This window comes from Hibiscus syriacus, unplaced genomic scaffold (assembly GCF_006381635.1).
Source record: "Hibiscus syriacus cultivar Baekdansim isolate YM2019G1 unplaced genomic scaffold, ASM638163v2 tig00117011_pilon, whole genome shotgun sequence".
NCBI lineage: Eukaryota > Viridiplantae > Streptophyta > Magnoliopsida > Malvales > Malvaceae > Hibiscus > Hibiscus syriacus.
The window spans coordinates 690,972-709,044 of record NW_024063523.1 but is presented as its reverse complement, the minus strand read 5'-3'; the positions used below and the strand labels follow the sequence as shown (position 1 = coordinate 709,044).

General features: G+C 31.8%; 1 pseudogene; it reads right to left on the bottom strand.

The window, feature by feature from the left end:
- Nucleotides 1-13,168: 13,168 nt before the first annotated feature.
- LOC120195265 lies at nucleotides 13,169-17,203 on the bottom strand (annotated as a pseudogene).
- Between the last annotated feature and the right edge of the window lie 870 nt (nucleotides 17,204-18,073).

Sequence of the window (18,073 nt, the reverse complement as noted above, 5' to 3'; positions counted from 1 at the left end):
TCAAACATTTTGCATTTAGTTTTGATTTTATTTTAATTAATTAATATTGATTTGGGTTTTAAATGGATTTTAAATGGATTGGGCCTCTTAATATAATTATATTTAAAGGTTAATTCGGTTAATTAACCGATTTCGAACCGAATTAACCGTTAACTGAATTCCAAAAAAATCCTTAACCGTTCCCCGACTGAATTAATTCGGTGGCCGACCGAATTAACCGAACTAATTCGGTTCGGTCGATTAATTCGGTTAAAACCGAATTTGAACACCCCTTCATGCATTATGTAAGGTTGAATTATTAAACAAAATAATTATTAAAAGAAATAGATAATTTATTGATAAATATTGAGTGTAATGGTTAAATATATTATAGTTTTAAAAAAAATTGTATTTTAAAAACAATATTAATGATAAAGACAATAATAAACTTGTTGAGTTAATCGATCAATGAAAGTGGTCAAGAAGGGGTGAATTGACAATAAAAATTTGTTGGAAGCTTAAGCAAGAAATAAGAAACTGACACAAGGGATTTAGAGTGGTTCAACGTCCTTAATGAAGCCTACAACCACGACCTTAGCTTTCTAACTAAAGATTTCAACAAATTCACTAATTTGTTCTAACATTTTAGGACAAGGTGTAACCTTACACAATACTAAGACTTCTACCCCAAAGTCTTAAGTGTTAAACCCTTCCTAATAAGAAATTACAAATTGAGCAAACTTTGAATATCCTCACAAAGATAGATTGTTTGCAAATTTAAGCTCCCACACACACCCAAGAAAACTAGAATAAAATTGACAATGAATGAAATAGTGTTAAATAAAAGAAAGACACAATAAAATACAAATTTGGCTCTATTTGCTCTTTGATTGTAGGAATAACTTTCTTTTCTCTTCTTGACTGTTTGAAGATCTCTTTTAAGTGCTCTTTTGATTTCCAAGTGTTTGAGGTTGTTGAAGGGAGTTTGGAGCCGTTTAAAACATTAAATTCGCACATTAAAGGCTACATGCACACAAAGTTTCGAAACTATGGAAAAAGTTTCGAAACTCTTCAAAAAAGGAATTAAAAAATATGACTGTTGGAACCCAGAGTATTGGAACATCAATGGACATTTCGAAACTCTTGTAAAGTTTCGAAACTCTTGTAAAGTTTCGAAACTCTAAAGTCTTTTGTTTTGGATAGTTTCGAAACTCTTACAAAAGTTTCGAAACTCTTGCAGAAGTTTCAAAACTTCTGGTCAAAGCCTATTTAAAATGATGATTTTTGACATTTTGAGAAAAATATAACCTTGAAAATTGTTTTAAAGTGTTTAAATGATATTTTGACATAATTTGAACTTAAAAGACTCATTTTAAAGATTGGACAAATTTTAGGGACTTACAAAAACTAATATATATATAATGTTATATCAAACTCATTTAAGTTTATTAATCTCCCCTTTTTTGATATAACAAAACATTTTTGTAAAAATTTTCTTGATTCAAAACTTGTCATAAATTTGTCAAATTATATATATCATTCAAAAATAATAAATTTTCATTTAACTCCCCCTTTGAAAAAGAATTTAAGGCTATAAAAATTTATATCAAAAATGAAAATTCAATCAAAAGTGTTTTTGATATTTTTCTCTCCTTTTTGTTAGATCAAAATCATTTATCTACAAAAGAGAATAGAAGATTAAAGCATAATAAACTAAGACAATAATCCAGCATATGACAAGTCAAAAACATTCAAAATAAATATTCAACATATAAATCCATAAAAGTGTCATAACAAAAGCATATGCAATAAGTGAAATATCCAAAATAACCAAAACATCCAAAATATGAAGTCCTAAAAATCCAAAATAACCAAAACATCCAAATGCAATAATATCTAAAAAAATCTAAAGATCCTAAATGTATCATAAAATGCTAAATAAAAGGAAGATCAATCCTCATCATCACCAACGTCATTATCAATATTTGTATGAGAATAAGGACTAGGATGAGGATAAGGATTCGAGAAACGAGCCTCCAAAGTGTCAAGATGAGCATCTATGGCATCAAAGCATTGAAATACATCATCTAATTGACAGACCATGTAGTCGTAAAGTGTCTCCAAAGTCAAGAGATGACACAGAAAAGGAGCAACAACTCCATGAAAAATATGTACGATATCACTTTCGGGAGCATCTCTGGCTTGATCTTGACGAATGCGAACCCATTCACCATTGATGAAGTTATACCCAATTTTGTGAGCTGAGGTAAAGTCGAGAGAGCTTGAGAGGGGAACGACTGTGTCATAGGCACGATTAACCTGACGTTTGGTGAAGATGTAACTAAGCACACAAGCGTAAGGTAAAGAACGTTTATACCCAAGACCTTTAGAAATGGTATTGACAAGCTCATTAAAGATGATTTGAGCTAGTCGAGGACAATATTGTAATCGAAAATGAAAAATTCACTAATAGCCTAAGTCTCTCATACGAGTGGTTTTTCCACCCGAATAGCGAAGAAACCAAGTAACAAGAAGGTGCAAGAGACGCTCTTCAAAATCTAAAAGGGTATGATTGTGACCTTGAAGAAGACTATTAGTAACCGAATCATCCTCATTGAAAGGATTGTCATAAGGAATTCCTAGGTTAGTGATAATGGATTGAACAATAAGCTCTATGATATTTCTTATGGGATATGATTGAATGTCGATTACTTTTTCGGTTTGATGTTGAGGAGGTATATCGAGATCAGGTTCTTCATGAAGAATAACAACATTACAAAAGAAAGCTCGGATAAGATTTTTATAAATGATATTTAAAATGAGCATTAGGTCGAGCCACCTCCAACTGGTAAAGAGATAAAGAAAACTAAAGTTATAAACAGTGGAGAAAAGGAAGTCTTCATCAAATTTACGTTCTGATTGAATGGGTTTATCACGAAAGAATTGATGGAACCTACGACGATCTTTGTCACATTCAAAACAAAGAGACTCGAAAGAATTTGACGATGTGGATGATTGATCGACTCTAGGATGCTTGTTTGAAGTTTTGGGAGCCATTTGTGTGATAAAACAATGGCTAAGGATAAAAAGTTTTGGTTAAGGGATTTTATTGAACAATTGGTGGGCGGCCTTAAAAACGAGGATTCTAAGAAAAATTGATAAATAAGTAACCTTCCTACAACAACAAAAAATATATATATAATTTCAATAATCAACCCAATTACATCAATTTTAAAATAATTTTCACCTAATTTTAATTAAAAAAATTGAAACTTTAACCTACACTAATTTTTTAATTTTTTTAAAGATAATAATGAAATATTTATGGGAAACTATGGGCAAATCATTTAATCAATAGAAATTAACTTGAAATCAAGATTAACCTCAACAAAATAGAAGCATTTGTAAAATATAGAGTATTAGGTTCTATGCAAAATTTGTTAGGGTCTATGCGAAATTTACCTTCTAAAAATAAAGATATAGCAAAGAAGACAAATAGTGATGACCAGAGTAGACGCCGACAGTCAACGGACGGAAACAAAGCTCCTCGGGTGACTGTCGGACGGCTAGGATGATGGGTATTTGAGAAAGGGACGAACATCGTTTAAAAAATGTAATAACAATTTTGTGAAAAATATGTTTGAAAGCCTATTTAAAATTAGGTCATGCTACAAGTTTCAAAACTTGTTCAGGATTTTTGAAACTTTAGGCAGAGTTTCGATACTTCAAAACACACTGTTTTTTACAATTTTGAAACTTTAGAAAGAATATCGATACTTTATGCAAAATTTCGAAACTTTTAAAGTAGCTTCGAAACTGATGATGTAGAAAATACAATTTTGTTGATTTTAAGTCCAAAAATCACCCAAAATATAATTCTAACATGAATGGAAGCATTGTATAGTTGGAAAGCATATTGAAACAAAATTGAAGCTATATGAAATATATTTAAGCATATTTTTATATGACTAAGCACACAAAGTTAGCATACTTAAACATTTAAATAATGCAAAACCAAGTCTAAAAGGTCATGAAATGACATACATAATTCTCCCTCAATTTTTGCATTGGATAACCAAATAGAATTACAAGCATGTATAAGAACCAATTTTTAAGCCAAAAAAATTCATTTAAAAATATAAAAATTCAAAATTTTGGACTAAGGCTAGGAAATGCTAGAAAGTCCTAACCCTCTCCTAAGTGTCCAAAATATTTCTTTATCTAAAGGTTTTGGTAAAAATATCAGTTATTTGATGCAAAGTATCAACATATTCTAGAATATCATCTTTCTTAAGGACATGATCCCTAATGAAATGATGTCTAATTTCAATGTGTTTAGTTTTAGAGTGTTGGATGAGATTCTTAGTGAGACAAATTGCACTAGTATTGTCACACGTAATTGGAATGGTACACACATTAATTCCATAGTCTAAATGTTTTTGTTTCATCCATAAAACTTGTGCACAACAACTATCATTTGAAATGTATTATGCCTCGGTGGTTGATAATGTAACACAATTTTGTTTCTTAAAAAACCATGAAACTAACATATTTAATAGGAATTGACATGTACCAAAGATGTTTTTTCTATCCAATTTACAACCTCCAAAATTTGCATCCGAAAAGACATGCAATTTAAAGTTTGAGTCTCTAAGATACCAAAGTCCTAAACTATGAGTGTCTTTATGGTATCTAAAGATTATCTTAATAGCATGTAAATGAGATTCCTTAGGACAAGATTGATATATAGAACACAAGCAAACACTATACATAATATATGATCTACTTGCGTTAAGATAAAGTAAAAAACCAATCATTGACCTATATAATTTAACATCTACACATTTACCTTTCTCATCTTTGTCAAGTTTTGTTAAAGTGCTAATGGGAGTGGCTTGAGGTTTGACATTCTCCAAGTCAAACTTCTTGAGCATATTCCTTATGTATTTAGCTTGATTGATGAAGATGACATCCTTCATTTGCTTGATTTGGAGTCCCAAGAAAAATGGGAGCTCCCCCATCATGCTCATCTCAAATTCACCTTGCATCAACTTAGAGAATTCTTGATAAAGAATATCATTATAACACCAAATATAATATAATCAACATAAATTTATACTATTAACATCTCATTCTCCTTTCTTTTAATGAAAAGTGTGGTATCAACATCATTTAAAAAAACCTTTTTCAATTAAAAAGTTTGATAATCTTTCATACCAATCTCTATGAGCTTGTTTCAAATTATATAAAGCTTTTGGAAGTTTGAATACATGGTTTGAAAAATTTGAATCTTCAAAACCGGTAGGTTGTTCAACATACATTTCTTCATTAATAAAGTCATTTATAAAAGAACTTTTAACATTCATTTGATAAAGCTTAAAATTATTAAAACATGCAAAAACAAGTAATAATATAATGTCTTCTATTCTAGCTACGGGATAATATGTCTCATCAAAATCAATTCCCTCTTCTTAAGTGTAACATTGAGAAACTAATATAGCTTTATTTTTCACTGTGTTACCACTCTCATCTGGTTTGTTTCTATAAACACATTTAGTACTTATAATAGATTTATTACTAGGCCTTTCAACTAATGTTCATACTTTACTTCTCTAAAATTGATTGAACTCTTCTTGCATGACCATAATCAATGTTCATCATCTAATGCTTCCTTGATATTCTTAGACCCTATGTATGAGACAAATTCTACACAAATACAAATATTCTTAAGAGAAGATCCAGTGGTTACCCCTTTGGATGGATTACCTAAATTTTTACCATCTTTGACATAATTGTACTCCATTGGGCATGAGACCTCCATTTCCTCTAGACTTAGATTCTTGAAGACATATTGAGTTTTCTCAATATTTACATCTTTCAATGATAATTCACCATGTTCATTTGGATTTAAGATACATACACCCTCACCAACACAATAATCCTTCTTCGAAAGGGGATTATCATCGAAAACAACAAGTATAAACTCTTCTACCACTAGAGTTTTTTTTATTAAAGACTCGATAAGCTTTAGAATTTGAAGAATGACCAAGAAAAATTCTTTCATCACTTTTTGCATCAAATTTACCAAGATTATCTTTTTCATTATTTAAAACAAAGAACTTGAATCCAAAAGAATGAAAATAACTAATGTTAGCTTTTTTTTGAAAAGTTCATATGGAGTTTTCTTTAAAATAGACATGATCATTACTCTATTAATCATATAACAAGCGATGCTTTTAGGTTCCGCCCAAAAATACTTTGACAAATTGTTTTCACAAAGCATTATCCTAGCCATTTCTTCTAAAGTTATATTTTTCCTCTTAACAACTCCATTTTGTTGAGGGATTCTAGGGGCTGAAAATTTATGGCTAATTCCATCAGAATTACAAAATTCACCAAAACCAAGATTTTGAAATTCGGTTCCATGGTCACTCCTAACACTTGAAATTGAGTAACCTTTTTCATTTTGGTTTATTTTAGAAAAAGTGATGAAATTTTCCAAAGCTTCATCTTTTGTACTTAAGAAAAGAACATAAATAAATCTGAAATAGTCATCTACCAAGACAAATGCATATTGTTTTCCACCCAAGTTAGTAGTTCTAATATGCCCAAAAAGATATATATGTATCAATTGTAATACTTTACTATATGATAAATCATTAATAAGTTTAAAAGAAGATCTTTTGTGTTTACCTTAAGCACAAACATCACAAATCTTATTAAGATCAAATTTTATCTTAGGCAAACCTCTTACTAGATTACCTAGAACAAGTTTTTGTAAAACACTCATGCTAGCATGTCCAAGTTTTCTATGTCATAACCAACAATCATGTTCATCCTTGGAAACCAAGCATACATTAGAAATATCAATATTATCTAAATGCACCATGTAGATATTTCCCATCCTATGACACACAAACATAACCATATTAAATTCAACGTCAACAATTTTACAATCATTAGAATCAAATTAGACATTGTATCCATTATCACATAATTGGCTAATACTAAATTATGCTTCAACCCATTCACATACAAAACATTTTCAATAAGAATGAAAGAGTTGTTACCAAGAGAACCAATTCCATCACTGTGACCTTTTGAGTTGTCACCAAAGGTTAGTACTCCTTCACTTTTAGCTTTAAGCTCCAAGAACTGGCTCTTATCACATGTCAAATGTCTTGAGCATCCACTATCAAGGTACCATGAATGTGAACTTTTGCGTTATACATTGTAGCAATGCTCCACCTACAAACATATATTAAGTTTTTATTTTTGATACCCAAAATCTTTTGGGTTCATTATCATTAGTTCTCAATAATCTTGTTCCCTTTGGTATCCATTTTTCAAGGATATTTTTATCATTAGTAGTAATGGGCCCTTTAGGGACCCATATGCTTCTAATAACTTTTTTATATGAGGTTTTTTGGGGACCTATATGTTTGTAATGATTAGAGATATTTTTAATATAATTGGGTTTTGAATGTTCACCTTTTTCAAATATTTTAATCCCAACATGGTTAAAAAAAGCTTTATGATCATCAAGTTTCTTTCGATGATCATCATGAACTTTTAAAAATAAGATATGCAAGTCTTGATTTTTCTTTTCAAACTTTTCAAGTTTGACTTTCATATCTTTAACTTGATTTTCAAGTTCAAGATTAGTCTTAAGAAAAGAGAACAATTTCATCTTTCAATTTTGAAATATTTTTCTTATGCTTAGAAATCAAGTTCTTAAATTCTAAATTTAATTCATCATAAGACTTTTACAATTCATCGAAGGAATACTCATTTGAAATAGATGAATTAGAGGTTACCTTAGAATCATCCTTTATGTCCATGAGACACAAGTTGACTACTTCTTCCTCCTCTTTATTGGATGACTCATCATCACTCTATGTAGCTACATGTTCTTTGTGTTTCTTCTTAGATGATCCCTTTTTCTTCAATTGTGAGCATTCAAACTTGACTTGCCCAAGCTTTTTACACTCATAAAAAATAATGATATCCTTCTCCTTACATTTATTTTTGAAGCCCTCATTTCTTTTGAATCTCCTTTCTTTGTTGGACCTTATGTACCTCTTGAATCTTTTGGAAAACATTGTCATTTCTTCATTTTTATCATCTTCATTTGAGTCACTATCTTCTTTTGATGACTTGAGAGCAACACCAATCTTTTTCTTCTTTTCCATTTTCTTCTTTTCCTCATCTTTCTTCTTTTGTTCTTCTTCTTCCTTTATCATTATCTCATGAGTAAGCAAAGACCCAATAAACTCATCTAGATTGAGGGTCTTTAGATTCTTTGTTTCAACAATGGCAGTCTTCTTGGATTGCATGACTTGGGAAGACTATAGATCATCTTCCCAGTAATATTCTTATTAGGAATAACTTCTCCAAAGCCTTTGATACCATTGACAATAACTGAAAATCAACCAATCGTACTTTTAATATACTCACCTAGTCTCATCTTGAAGTTTTCATAATTATGATTGAGAAAACTAATCTTAGTTTCTCTTACCTCATTAGTTCTTTCATGAATAACTTCAAGTTTATCCCAAATGTCCTTGTCATTTGAACAAGATGAAACTCTTTCATATTCATCAGAGCCAAGTGCATAAAATAGAATGTGTATTTCATTTACATTGAGCTGGAAAAATTTCTTTTCTTCTTCACTCCACTCCTCCATTTCTATAGTTGGAGTAGAATTTACTCTCATCATGATGCTCCAAGCTCCCAAATCACTTGCTTGAATGAAAAGCATCATCATATTCTTCAAATAAGCATAATTGGCTTCATTGAAGTAAGAAGGTTTGTTGATAGGTTGAGAATCATTGATAACATTAAAACTTGGAGTATAGGCCATTAATGAATAGATTAATGACTTAACTCTTCTAGGATCTTCTCAAGAGGTGGTAAAACCTTTCAATGAGTCTAGCTCTGATGCCAATTGTTGAGTCAATTGATCAAGGAAAATGGCCAAGAAGGGGTGAATTGGCAATACAAACTTGTTGAAAGCTTAAGCAATAAATAAGAAATTGACACAAAAGATTTAGAGTGGTTCAACTTCCGTAATGAAGTCTACATCCACTACCTTAGCTTCTTAACTAAGGATTTCCACAATTTCACTAATTTGTTCTAACCTTTTAGGACAAGGTGTAACCTTACAAAACATTAAGACTTATACCCCAAAGTCTTAAGTGTTCAACCCTTCCTAAGAAGAAATCACAAATTGAGTAAACTTTGAATATCCTCACAAAGATAGATTGTTTGGAAATTGAAGCTCACACACACACACACGCAATAACACTAAAATAAAATTGACAATGAATAGAATAATGTTAAATGAAAGAAAAACACAATAGAATAACAAATTTGGCTCTATTTGCTATTTGATTATTGGAATAGATTTCTTGTCTCTTCTTGGTTGTTTGAAGACCTCTTTTAAGTGCTCTTTTGATTTCTAGTTGTTTGAGGTTGTTGGAGGGAGTTTGGAGCCGTTATGAGCATTAAATTCGCCATTAAAGGCTACATGCACACAAAGTTTCAAAAATATGGGGAAAGTTTTGAAACTCTTCGAAAGAGGAATTAAAAAATATGATTGTTGGAAACCAAAGTATCAAAACATAAATGGGCGTTTCAAAACTCTTATAAAAGTTTCAAAAATCTTGTAAAGTTTCGAGACTTCTGGTCAAAGCCTATATAAAATGATGATTTTTGACATTTTTGAGAAAGATATAACCTTGAAAATTATTTTAAAGTGTTTAAATGATATTTTTTTTTACATAATTTGAACTTAAAAAACAAATTTTAGAGACTGGACAAATTTTAGAGACTTAAAATTAATTTTACAAATATATATATATATATATATATATATATATTGTGTTATATCAAAATCATTTAAGTTTATCAAAACTCTAAACATCATATATAAAGATTATAAAAAAAAGAATAAATAGATATTTAATCAAATAAATTAGACGTTTAAACATATTTTAATTTATATTTTTGAATTATTTTACATATAATAATATTAATTAAATTATATTTAATTAATTTAAATATATAAAACTTAATTTTAGAGATTATTAATTTGAACAATAATCAAATTAAATAACCATTATTTGAATATTAATATAGGTGTCTATCACCTCTATGAGATTTTTTCTTAATTTTTACGGGGATTTTGATTATATAAATAGCTCAAAGTGTTGGTTTGTGTTGAAAATATGTTTGATATACTAAAAATAATTAATATTTTTAATAAATTTTAAGATTATATTTGATTTGGTTATTCGAATATATAATTTTTTTTAAAGTTAAAATTCTATTTTACTCTTTACTTTATTAGAGAATTAAGTTATATACTGAAAATAATTTTTGAAATAATTCTTTAAAATTTCAAACTTCAATCAAGTCAACAATTATAATTCCAGTAGTACCGATACTGCAAGAACAATATTCAAAGTCATATGCGAAGACAAGAAATCAAAAAGAAAGCCTAAGCAACCAAATATAACTAAAAATCGAAGTCAACATTCTCAAATATTCCTTTTGCTTTCATATGACATTTCTGTATTTTGTATTCATTTTTCTCAAGTGTTCTTATTTGTTTTGAATTGTGCAAATACATTTTTTGTAATTTAAAGTTTGCTATTTGTGTTTTTTTTCTTAAGAGATAGAGAGATTGTACACATGAGATTTTGAGATATAAGTCTAAGTGTGTTGTGAGATTACTCCTTATCCTAAAAGAGTAAAAAATTTGAACAAATTAATGAATTTATTGAAGTTCTTAATGTAAAAACTAAGTGAATGTATATTTCATTGAGGAAATTGACATGCGTGTCAACTTTTTAGTTCCCTTGCAAAAGTGTTTCATTTATAAAAAAATTTATAACAAGCTTTTATTTATAAGGCAAAAAGGCATCCAAGGCCCTCCAAATTTAAAAAAAAAATCAATGTGGCCCTTATCATTTTTTTGTTCAATGTGACCCTCCAACTTGTAAAAATAACTCAAAGTGACCCTTTGACCAATGGTTTCTTTCATTGACAAAGATTCCGTTAATTTATGTTGTTATTAAAAGGGTAAATCACACCTTTCATCACTCAATTATTTTATTCTCTTCTATTTTGGTAACTAAATTCTAAAAAATTTCAATACGAGGATATTTATTGCTATTTTATTAGATGGTTACATTTATTAAACTATTTAGAATTAAAATAATATTAAATTGATATAATTTATAAATATTAAAAATGAATTTATTAAATCATATTTTAAATTAGGAATAACTTGATTAAATATATAAATATGAAAACTAAATATGTTATTGTATAAATTTTAAAATTATCATGTCATCCTCATTATCTAGAATTAAAATAAGATTAAATTGATATAATTTATAAATATTAAAAAAAATTATTAAATCATATTTTAAATTAGGACTAACATGATCTAATTATCTTTCTATTTTGTGATAAGAATAAAATCAATCACATAATTTAATGACCAATCACATAATCTAATCCATAAATTGAAGTTTAAATATTATAATGGGGATGACATGATAAATTTAAAATTTATACGATAACACATTTAGTTTTCATATTTATATATTTAATTAGGTTAATCCTAATTTAAAATATGATTTAATAATTTTTTATAATATTTATAAATTATATCAATTTAATATTATTTTAATTCTAAATAGTTTAATAAATGTAGCCATCTAATAAAATAGCGATAAATATCCTCGTATTGAAATTTTTTAAAATTTAGTGACCAAAATAGATGAAAAGAAAATAGTTTAGTGATGAAAACGTTAGTCAAAGGGTCACGAAGAAACTTGGTTGACGAACATGGTTTATGCGCCGCTAATGCAGCGGCTTGTCGAGAATTTGACAAACTCACACCGTCCATTTCAAATGGGATTTGTCCCGTGGACACACGAGCAATTCAACCCGTAGGATTTCCTTTCCCTCTTCTCATTCTTACTTCTGTAGGCTTCCCGATAATAGGGAGATCCGCGATAACTCTTACCCATATCTTACCATTTCTACAGAATTGTCAGCTCATAGCACGATGAAATTGTCCGATTATAGCCCGACGCGCTGCTTCAATGGCTCGATATGAAAGACGACCAGCTTTACAACTTTTAGTGCCATATCTTCCAAAACCAAGTTTTGTACCATCCGGTTTGCAACCCCTACTACATATGCCTTTACGATATTTACTATATTTCATACGTTTTGGAGAAAAATGAGAAAGAAGGAAAAAGTCAGTGAACCTAAAAAAATTCATAACTATATGAGCTATTATGGTATTAAGATTCGATATAGATGAAATTGTGGAAGTGAACCTTTGATTTCCTTGGATCACGTAAGAATTCATCGTCCTATTTCATCTTCTTGTTCTTGGATGCTCTATAGGAATTTTTTGCTATTCCTTTCCTCCTCCGAGAAAGGTTCATTCCGAGTCACAAGAGCAATCTCTCTTATTTCATTTTTATTCTTTGGTAATGTAAGTTCTTTTTCGAGTTGGAAGGTCACATTAAACAAAACAATAACAATAAGGTCACATAAATTTTTTTAAAGTTGAAGGGCCTTGGATGCATTTTTTGCCTATTTATAAAAAAAATTATAACGCTCCGAAATTGGAAGCTTATGAATTGTTTCAGAAAATAAAAATTTAATTTGTCAAAACATCGATTAACAACAATAGCTCTAATAAAAATAAATGAAAATTAATTTACTACCCATAAATGTTTTAAAAGTTCAATGATCAAAGTGAAAACATCTTAAAAGTTCAATAAATAAAGAATTAAATAATTTTGTTTTAGTACACAAGTAAATAAAGATTTTTCTAATTTTTTTGTCTTATAGAAAATTTAGAACAATATTTGTAAATAAAACAAGTTATAGTAATTATTTAATTATGATATGTCAATTTTTATACAGAAACATGACCTGAGATCTACAGTGTACTTCCGTATACATATATGACTTGAAGACCAGACCAAGGATATCGAGTAGGTATTTTAGAACAAAGTAATCATAATCACATAAAGCAAAACTAACCCATTTATAGTCTATAATCATCATTATTTTAAAAATAATCAGAACCCCAATAAGTATAATTAAATCAAGAAGAAACTCATTGGGAAGATTAAGAAGCCTTCCCTGATGACAAAAAAGTAGAAGATCAATGGGCACTAACAACGAAAGGATGCTGGCAGACTCCACATTCAATGGTTTCAGAACCTGAGCTTGGAACTTGGACCTGTAACAATTCTCAAATCAGAAAAACTAAATAACATTTGATGATATACATGCATTCGAGAATTCGAGATAATGATGCTGCACATGGACCCCATACCTTTAAATGAACAGTGATTGTAGGGTAGGCAACTTCCTTCATCCGTAGACAGGATCCATCATATTTCGAGCCTAACAAAACAAAACCGTTTAAGGCTAATATAATTGTAGATTCCTCCTAGTTACTGCAAACGTCCTATAACTGATCCAACCACGACTATTTTCACCTTGCCAAACCTGTTATGGCAGTTTGATCGAGTGTGTTTATATTATTCAAGCAACACTTTCAGCTGGCCGTAACCACTTCCATTTTATTACACTAATATGATGTGCCCATTTATGCATATGCAAGTAGCTTCTTTCACAGTAATGATACAATACTCGAGATACAAGTAATTACTTGTTGATGCTCTGTGATTTTTTTCCATCTCCTCGAGAAGCTTCCTAGCAAGATCCTCGAGACTCTGTAATCCACTAGGTTTACTAGCTGTTTCCTTAGCATTACTCATCCTCCAAGTCACTTCAGCCTACAAGGAAACAATAAGAACTAATGTTAATAACAATATTGATCAAGACCAATAGGAATTTAGACTACAATTGTTCTCGGGAAAAATGAAAAAAAAAGGAACAATATGACAATATAAACAGTCTGTCCTTCGTTTAGCAAACAACTTTCCTTGAACTGCATATTTAAATCAGTTGCCTCAACCCCTTAACTGAGTTCTTATTAACCACTTCAAAGAAAAGCTTTATAGGGGAAAAAGAAAATATGTCATGGTCGAACCGCGATAAAGTAGATACTATAGTCATCCTTAACGAATCTTTCATAGGTCTGTCACCTGAAGGAATGCTTTGAACTAAAGGACATCAGAGAAATACAGATACTCTACATGTTCAACCACATGTGGATACTATATGGATAATATGTCCATGTCATCCTGGACTATCACACACATCAGCACCTGATTGCTATGAAACAAGATGGTGAGAAACTGATTGGTATCATACCATGCATCGGTCGCAGACCCTAACTGGTTGAGCATCCTCATCAGCAGTTAAAGCAATTCTACCACGGGTACACTTGTCACAGAAAATATCCCCACAGTTCCTACAGTGGTGCTGAAAAGAAAAAGAGCATAAAGCATAAATTTAAATGAGAAATAAAAACAAACAGGAAACCCCTTTCCTAAACACGGGGAATAGTGTACCTTCCGCCAAAAAGGCCCAAAATCAGTTGCACATGCTGTGCACTTTGAAACAGTTTCATCTGGGACCTAACCAGTAAAAAGGAATAAGGAGACAAGCCCATTATGAAGAAATTAAATATGCTTTTATTTTACCAGAAATTTACGGGTGAAAGAAAAAATAGGACTTCTGGCAAATCTAATTTTTACCCAATGATCTTTCTCCTCAATGCCAGGCTTTATCCTATTCATCCAATCAGCAAACCCTCTCTTCTTTTCTGCAAGTTGTTCCGTAGTTTGTAGATATTCTGGAGGTTGACTACTCCCACCCATTTCCTTGATCTGCAATAAAAAGGTGAAAGAATAAAGTCATCATACAAAAGGGTGGAAATGTTGAATATACTAACTGGAGGACAACAAATGAAAGAGTTCAAAGAGGATTGAGATGATTCAACAACATAGTCTCCAAAGAAGAAAAAACGGAGCCCTTAATCATATGAGATATGCCTACAGCCTAGAGGAACCCGATGACAGCAGCATGAAAATTTTCCATATGCTTCACATGGATAAAACGCTCATTATTATAAAAAAATTAAGTTCTACAAATTCACTACAATACTTTGTCATTGAATACTCTTCTCTTCTAACAGGCACTTCAAATTCCGAATGGCAGTTTTAAGAGAAGCATCGTTATTCTAGCAGATCATATTTTTCTTAGGCTACCACAGATCATACACACTAGTATTCACCATATTACTCCTCATGACTTGTCCACGCAGATAAGTTTGATTTTGTGCTCACGTGTGTGTAGTTTGCAAACAAAAAGAATTAATAACCAAATCTGCATTCACTCTTTTTAATTGGTTTTAGTCTGTTTGCAACAATGATGAATTCATCCAAAGCATCAACTCTAGATACCATCTATGAATCAAAAAGAAAAATAAAACCAACGCCACAATATATATGCAACTCAAGAGCAACAACTTTTCTTCTAACTGAAGAAATGATTTTTTTATATGAATTAAGAATATACCAACCACAAGTTCACAACCACTCCTGCTAACCCCAACAGAAAAATTAAACAATTATGATAATATGAAGTCTTACAAATTAAACAGTTCGAATTTAACCAGAAATTAAGATAGTTACAACTCTATAACACCAACCTGTAAAGTTGCAGCTGTTACAATATCCAGAAGGGTGTTTGTAGTGTAACTATTTGATTGCAATCTGACCCGTCTTTCCTCAAAGTCAATGGGGCTCTTGGACCAGAATGTAAAGGTAGATGAGTCCATGACCTCCATGACATAGTTTTTATTACAATGCACACATCATTAACAGAAAGTAAATCACAGAAAAACATTTAGAAAAAAGGGGAAAAACAAGGCAACTCACTTCACATCTTCTGACGTTTTCAAGAGGATATATTCTCAACGCTCGTCCGGTACTGGGATCAAGCATGCGAATACCATCTAAACCAATCTGACATAAAAAATAAAGCTAAATTATAAGTTCAAAGTACTGGATGAAAATATCAGAGACTAGCAAGCAGGATTATACATTAGTAATATCAATGTGAACTACAATGTTAAATCATACAGAACTACAGAACATGTCAGCCTAAAATTTGAAGAACCTAAAATGCGATTTCAGTTTAAATTCACGCATAATGCAACAATATAACCAACATACTTGAAAATTGAGATCATATGCGATGAACTTCATCTCTTGAACCAAAAGTAAATAAATTCCTACGATTTTCATTTAAAAGTTACCTGGCAAAGTACATCCATGGGGCCATGTGCTCCGCCTTCAGACAACAACTTAACCCGAAATTTCTGGACCCCGCTCTTCACATCTTGCTGGGTCTCAGCCTTCGGCATGGCCTTCACAATCTTAGCAGAAGCTGAATCTTGCACGCTCGATGAGTCCTTCCCAGAAGGGAAATTAATGGGCCGCCCATAATAATCGAATTGAACATAAGTCGACGAATTTGGAGCCGTGCCGCGTGCCCCATACGGCTCCACTTGTCCTCCTTTATAAGCATAAACCCCGTCATCATATCCAGCACCATCATCGTATCTTGAATAGCTATCCGATTGTTTACTATAGAAATCGGATCCCATGTCAGGTCTGCTGCTGTCATAACCTCCTCCGAATTTCTCATCAAAATAACTGCCACGGCCATGATCGAACTTTACCGAATTATCATAGGAGTTTTCATATGCAGATGCAGGAGGGACAGATGGTGCTGATGGTTCTACTTGGCCATATGCGGCGGAATAGTAGGATGGATTAAGAGTGTCGATAGGCTTCGGCGGAGGCTGGCCATAGCCTGAGGCCATCTGATGCTGATCATTCAGCTGGTAATAAGGTGGCTGGGAGGACGGGGGCTGATAAGGAACCTGTGAATCATAAGGCAGGAAAGAAGGAGCCACAGTCGACTACAGAGGCGCGATAGGTTGTTGATTGAAAGACGATTGCGAATCTAGGGTAGGCGGCGGCGGTGGAGCGTAAGAGGGAGCCGTGGGATGTACGGCGTTAGAATTTTGAGGGTAGACAGGATAATTTGGCGGGTAAATGGAGTAATCGGAGGTAAAAAGTGGTGCCGACGCGTTAGGCGGTTGATAAAATTCGGTGGGTGTAGGGTTTAAATTGGGGTTTAAAGGGTGTGGTTATTGATAATCGGAGCTAAAATCTCCTGGGTGCATTGCTGATCTATGAATCTTCTCTGTGTTATGGTCGGAGAAGAAGAAGAACGACAAGAAGAGGAGGATTTGGGAATGGACGAGCGAGGGGAGAAATTGAGAATGGATGCACAAGGGTTAGGGATTGGAAAATATAAATTGGGAGTTGAAGCACGTGAAGGGCATATGATTAACTTACTGAATGAGTTGGAGCAGGCTGAATAGATTCAGGAAGAGTTGGAGCCGTCCGAGTCAGAAGGCCAATACCTACAGAAGAAAGGAAAGGATAAGTAGAGTTGTTAGAATATGTTATAAAGGATAGCCACCTGGCATTATTAGAATTACCGTCAACCATTGTAACTAAATAAGACCTGACTTGAGGCATTTTCTTCCTCATGCAATGAATGAGTGAATGTTTCCTTCTCTCAATTCTCTCATTCTTTTCTCGAACCTCAATATATTTCTCTTATTCCATAACAAATTGGTATCAGGAGCCTTAATTCCTGGCAAATTACAGACTGAATATGCAAAAGAAGAACCACACCATGGTAGAATCTACTGATCTCTCTACCATCAAAAAACAGATTGAGGACTTAAAGAAAACAATGCAAAAAGCAAATAAGGAAACCAACCCTCCCAAGTGGTGGGAGGCACAAAATAAACGTATCAGTTCGTTAGAGTCTAGGATGACAACGACTCAAAGCTACATGGAGCAGATATTGGGGATTTTGACATGGAGGACGGATGAGCAAGTCCAAAACAGCCCTGGAATTGAGCATATGTTACATATGGCAATAGAAGATACAAATGATAGGTAACAAGTGTTCGATAAATTGCCAAAACCAAAGGTAGATGTACCAGTGCAGCAGAGCTACCTGTGGTACAGTTCAAGCAGTGGTGATTCTGATT